Genomic DNA, 6,589 nt, shown 5'->3' on the forward strand with positions numbered 1-6,589 from the left:
TGAACGTTTAAGCTTTCTTTCTGCAGGCGCCGATTTTTTCTGGTTCGTTTTACAGCGTAAGGAACACTTTGGGCAACCCTATAAAAAAACACACTGGCCAAGAAAGCGAAACCTGCGTCTTAATAGCGAGTTTTAGAATAGGGGGCCCTACAGCTTTGGGTGCCCCAATCAGCTTGGGGCATTGCAATGGGCATGCGCAGAAGTTCTGCGCGTGCGCACTGGGACGCCCCAAGCTGTTTGGGCACTCAAAGCTGCGGGAACCCCTATTCTAAAACTCGCTAATGTCGTGGGTTTGTGTGTTCAGGAAGGTAGCACTTCACGTTCACTGCATCTCGTGGCTATGACTTATTTGGCATCTGGCGTTATAAAAACAGACTCGAGCTAGTTAGGGTTAGAACACAAACCAAGTTGTGCATAGACCATTCTATTCCCTGAGCTCAAAGTTGGAGCTCGGTAACAATTTGAGCTGACAGTGGATCAGCGCCCTTTGAGCTTACTCTAGTGCCTCCGTTTTACTAAACTTCAAACGTCCGACCCTGCTCTGAGACATAAGAATATCATCTTAATTTTTTTTTAACGTCATTATTTGATTAAGAATATTGTTTTGAAGGAACGTCATGAGGAAAGATTGCTCAAACCTCCACGAAGCCGGTCTTTATTTTCTCGTAAGATAGAATCCGAGATTTGCACCAAGTCGCAACTATCCAGTAAAAGGATGCGCCAGGTGCCGGCGGAAATTCTGTTTCTATCGAAAAATCAAAGAGCATAGAGCTGGTGAAAATATCACGGCATAAACTCTCTTTCTAAGAACAACGTAATCCGCTTACGTCGCTCAGTATCCCAAAACGTGGCACTTTTTTTAAGCTAACATGAAATATTTGTAAAAAATAAAAACAGGTAACGAATTCAAAAATTGAATCTCCTAGCAACGACAACAGAACAGTTTCGGCTTTTTTCGTTTCGAAGGAAGAGGTCTGTGATAATCGGTTCGCTTATTCGCGAAGCTCAAAAATCACAAATCTGAAAATAAAAAAAAAATGTCGCCTCATTGACGTACATTGTGCGGCACTGTTAGCGCGAACATGTCTTCACCAATTTGTTTCTTTTGTTGTTACGTTAAACTCGACGAACAATCGTCAGGACTATACGAGTACGTTGCAAACTTCTCGTTCGGGCCACAAACCTAAGCGGTACAATATTATCCCTCTCATTACCAATTTAAAGTAAAATGCGAGAGAGAAGAGAGAGAGAGAGAGAAAAAATAGATATTGAATTTTTAAGAGACGGTGTAAAATGCGAAAAAAGTGACGACGTCGTGTTCGCGCGCTAACAGTGCTGCGCAGTGTAGCTCGTTGTTCAAAAATAACCCTCGTGTTGCGTGCATACGTTCTGGCAGCGTGAAGCTACTCTGTACCAATGGGCGTCCGATGTCTTCTCCGCTGGAGACGAGAAATTTAGCCAGTGCAGTACGACGAGTATGCGCCGTTTTACTTTAAGGCCGGCCAGAGCCGACGCTGTAAAGATCCTACGGGGCCGATCAAGCAACGCCAAAAGGCCCGTCTTCACGGCTCCCGCTTTCTTTGCGGCTTTGTTATCACCGATCAAACACAAGGGGCAAAAAAAGCGCAAGATGGCGGCGAATTCGCTGCGCGTGATTGGTTTAGTGGTTGATAGCAGTCTTGGGTAGTAACGCGTTACTAGTAACGCGTTACTGTAACTTCGTTACTTTTTTGGTAACTTGTAACTGTAACGAGTTACTTTTTAAAAATGTAACTTGTAACTGTAGTTCTATTACTTTTTTCTGAGGTAACGATAAAAGTAACGACGTTACTTTTGTCGTTACTTTCCAGTGTTTTATGAATATTATATCACTGAACAAGGGTGCAATTTAGCCATTCCTTGCACTTTCCAAATCGTCTATTCCGACATTTCGAGTGTCAAGTTGGCCTTGTACAAAGTTGTGAATACGTTCTTTCTCGCGAGTCACGACCCGAATATAGCGACATGTAGATTTTATGAAAAAATATCTACTTATCTTTACGCACGCGCTTGTACTTTGTGCCTGAACACTTACATCTTAGTGTCTTGAAGCACTACCTATGATGTGGTTTTTCTTTTTTCTTTGCAAACGATTTTTAATCGGGTGAATCAACCCTAAAACAAAAATACACCTGAAGGGCACTGCGCATGTTTCGTATTTTGATTTGCGCCACTACTCTGGCGTGGAAACTCTCAAACATTAACTTTGAGAAGCAACTGCTGCTAAGTTACAATATGAAGTAAAAAGCGTACTTTTTAATTTTATGCAATAAAACGTTGTGTGGGCCGTTTTCTAGTTTTTTCTAATTTTTTTGTGTTATAGAGAAGTAACTGAAAAGTAACGTCGTTACTTTTTAAAAGTAACTGCAACTGTAACGAGTTACTCTTTTGTTGTGGTAACTGTAACGGTAACTTCGTTACTTTTTTCTGAAAGTAACTGTAACTGTAACGAATTACTTTTTAAAAGTAACTTACCCATGACTGGTTGATAGCAAGCGCACATATATAAGACGAGCGCCGTGACATGGGCTTTTAGCGCCTCTCGGTCGTCTTCGTCGGATCGCAGAGTGTTGGCTGGAGTCAGACTCTCGGGGGGTATTTAACGCGCATCACGCAGCAGTAGTAATACATAACTCCACTACGGTATACAACGCACGTCCAGACCATATATGATAAACAATTTTTTTTTTTCTATAAGAGAAACCAATGCGCGCTTTGGCCGGGTTCTCTGTACCAGGCACTGCTGCTCTTCTGTACCCGGCAGAGATGAACGTCGGGCGGTATATATTGCGTCAGAAGGCACGGCATTCATCCTTCTCAATTGTCCATCGGAAGGCGGCAACGCAATCGACTGTTTCGCAAACCTGGCTGCATGGCAGGGCGACCATCGAAAACAAGTCCACCGGGAATGCAGTTTGCAAATATGACCGATGCTCCATCGGTAAGAACCGGGACGAGCCATCAACTACACTCGCGAATCTCGGCTCGTTTATATCGTAAAACCTAAGACAATGGTGTTTCGAGTTTTCGTAAGTTTTTTTCGTTTCTTTTTTTTTTTTCCCCCGTTTTGCTCCGTTATCGGTTCGTTGCGTCGGGAGATCATTTCTCAAAGGCCAGTCCCCGCCCCGGGGGTCGGTCTTTGCAACCGAGTCGTCGACAAAACGGAGAAATGCATGCGAACCGAGAATCCATCTCGTCGTGCCGATATATATGTATATTTCTTTTTTTGAATTTTTTTATTCGTGTAGCGGTTGGACAATACGAATTGCATTTGTTCTCCTTGGCTTAGTGATATCTGACTCGCTTCAAGTTGCGATAAAGAAACAAAACTAACTTTTTTTTTTTTGTTTGCTCGTTCTATTTTATGTTTTGCGTCTTCATGCTTTTCGGTGATATTAGCGCCTCGCACCACGATTAAAAATAAGTGTCGTGGAGCCTGAAAAAATAATAAAGGCGTAAGAAAAGCGTCATCAGGCCTAAACTTATTCGTATGATTTCTTATAATAGATGTATCTTAAAACGTATATAATATACAGAGTTATTGTTGTATTTTTCACTTACTAATGACGCTTATATTTAGTTAGAACGTATTAGTTTATTTTTTTTCAACGGGTCATGCGTGAATATTAGTCGTACATGAATCGCAAATATGATTTTAACAATACCACGCATTTGCAGTTACGGGTAGTAAATACCATTGTCTTTCGAAAAATAGCGTAAAACAATTTTTGCATGTTCCGAATTTTGGGCATCGTACGAGACCGAGAATCGACGTCGTCGTGCCGCGTATCTTTTTTTTTTTTTTTTTAATTGTATTCGTGTGGCCTTTGGACAATACGAATTTCACTTGTTCTCTTCCGCTTAGTGATATCTGCCTCAATTCAAGTTGCAATAAAAAAAAAACAGAACTAAAACATTTTTTTTCTTATTTTATGTTTTGTGTCTTCATACTTTTCGGTGATATTAGCACTTCGCATCAGATTGACAATGTTGTGTATATATAAGAGCGGAGGTGTTCAAATAAACTAGAAGCTGTGTTTGAGACTTGTTGTTGTTTTGTCCGTTTTTTTATTTTTCCGTGTCTCCGGTTTACGATGGAAATGACAATAGATGTTGTTGTAGAGCCTGAAAAAAAATAGCAGGGGCAAAAAGACGTCATCGGACTTGAACTCATCATTAAGTATATTCTTATTGGATGTATCTTAAAACAAAAATAATATATCCGTTGTTGTGTTTTCTTCTAGTAATGACACAGTTAGAATGTATTATTAGCGTACAGAAATATTGCGAACAGCTGCTACGCAAAAACAAAATCTAGCAAAACAAAAGAAAAACTTTTAAGGTTGAAAAAAAATTATTTTTTTACGTTCTTAAAGAAAAAAACTAAGTCATGCGTGATTGTTTATTGTGCATACGTCGCAAATATTCTTTTAACAAGAAAACGTATTCGCAGTTGCGGGCAGTAAATACAATCGTCTTTAGAAAAATAGCGTAGAATAATATTTGCATGTTCCGAATTTCCGGCAAGTTTCTGTTGGTTTTTTCGCACATGTATTCTTGCCTTAAATCACTGAATTGCGTACAGTAAATAAAAATCAGTCTCTCCGGCATGTAACGTTATTCCTCTGCCGACTGCTGGAACAAATGCTGGAACGCGGAAATTTAAAGAATTGCCCTAAACTCTGTGTCGCCGTAAATCAAAACGCAACACAAAAACCTTTAAAAAAAAGTGCTAGGCGGCGCAATCTACCGCCCGTTATAAAGGATACAGCCATTAGCATCCGTTCATTCATTCCTCCATATCCACCAGCTAGAACCGTAAGCTTGTGGTGCACTCTTCGTGCTTGAATGAACTGACCGCTGATTATAGACAAACTGAAAGTCAAAAATGTCCTTTTTCCTATTTTCCTCTGCTTTTATTTTTTATTTATTTATTTATTTTTTTTTTTTTTTTTTGCTTTATCGACTCGCAACATCAGCTGCGGTCTGAGTTATGGCGAAACATCGTATCATAGTACGACACGCACGGTAAGGCAAGCTGCGCAACCCACTGAACATTGCAACTTCCTAAAAATGATGATTATGGCGAGATTACAATTCATTAACCATACACGTATGGGCCATGAAACGCAAAATCACTGCGAAATATTTCTTTTTGCCTTATTCACAGCGGAACAGAACATTAAAAACTGGTTGGTAACATTTGAAGCACAAGCTGAAGAATCGGCAGCGACCTTTATTCCCGAAGTCCTGTCTGCGTGGAATATATAGTATATCAAGGAGCGATCGTTTCCATGTTTCGAAGAGTGAACAAGAGCATAATGTTTAACCATTTCGCCCGCCACGTTTAGCGAGAAATGAATGTCACATGACCCGACGTCAAATACGTGACGTCACGACATCGCGTGACAGCAGGACTTGAAATCATGACGTCACCTGACGCGACCCGATCACGACGTCAGGTCACATGACGTCAGTTTTACTCAATAAACATGGCGGGAATTCGACGTAACGTTGACTAGACGTCGCGCGACGTGAGTTTAGGGGCCCGTTTTGTTAGAAAAAACAAAAAAAAACATGATATATCTTAAAGCATTGACAAACTTGTTCCAGCTTGCAAGCAGCAACCTTTCGATTAACATTTTGGTTACTGTTTGCCTGTTTGTCTTCTTTTAACTGTTTTTTTTTCTTTTATTTGCTTCTTAATTACGTTTTAAATTATATATGTATGTTGATGTTTTGTTACATGTTTTTTTCTCGCAGAGTGCCTCTTTTCGCAAATTTTATTTTACAATTTTGTGATAACATATAAAGCATATTTTTATAGTACGTAAATATATCCATTTCTATATCTGGGTTACCTGTTGATATAGCTACGTTTTAACTTTCCTGCTTTTCTGCTGGGTTTCCTTTTATTTTTTTCTGGTGGGTTTCGGTTTAGAAAAAACTGCTTTCAACGGCTTTTTCTTCTCCGTTGTCTCCACCGAGATTGTATTGTCTTGTTGTAAAATAAAGGATATCATAATCCCTCGCCGCTAGGCAACTCCGAACGCAGCGAAAACTGGATCTCTACCCGCGTAATGAAAAAGAAATAACGGTCCTGGCTCGAATGAAAGACGCGGATTGAAGATAAGTGGGCCGTATTCCGGGCTGCCCGGCGACGTCAAGTGCGCCGGAATGATGGCGACGCACTCGAGCTCATCGAGGCGCGCGTCGTCTTGGAAGCCGTTCAGCGGCGCAAGGAGGATTCTCCGAACGAAAACAAAGCTGCTTGACCTTATCCGTCAGCGCAAGACGATGAAGGGAGGAAAGAGAGGGCCCGCTGGTAGAGAGAGGTTCTTCCATTCCAGAACTTTGTCGGTCACGCCTGGGACCGGACAGCAGAGCACACTGCCATAGTGACCTTTCCGGAAAATTCTGGGAGACCTCGAGGCGAAGTGGATTTTGGGATGGTTCCAATGTATCAGCCTCCAACAGTATGAAAGGCCCGGCCATTCAACCAGACTCTCTCAGGTGAATCCAGGAGAAAAGCTTACCAAAGAAAAGCTCA

The sequence above is a fragment of the Ixodes scapularis genome, unplaced genomic scaffold (genome assembly GCF_016920785.2).
Source record: "Ixodes scapularis isolate PalLabHiFi unplaced genomic scaffold, ASM1692078v2 PGA_scaffold2__306_contigs__length_199485367, whole genome shotgun sequence".
NCBI lineage: Eukaryota > Metazoa > Arthropoda > Arachnida > Ixodida > Ixodidae > Ixodes > Ixodes scapularis.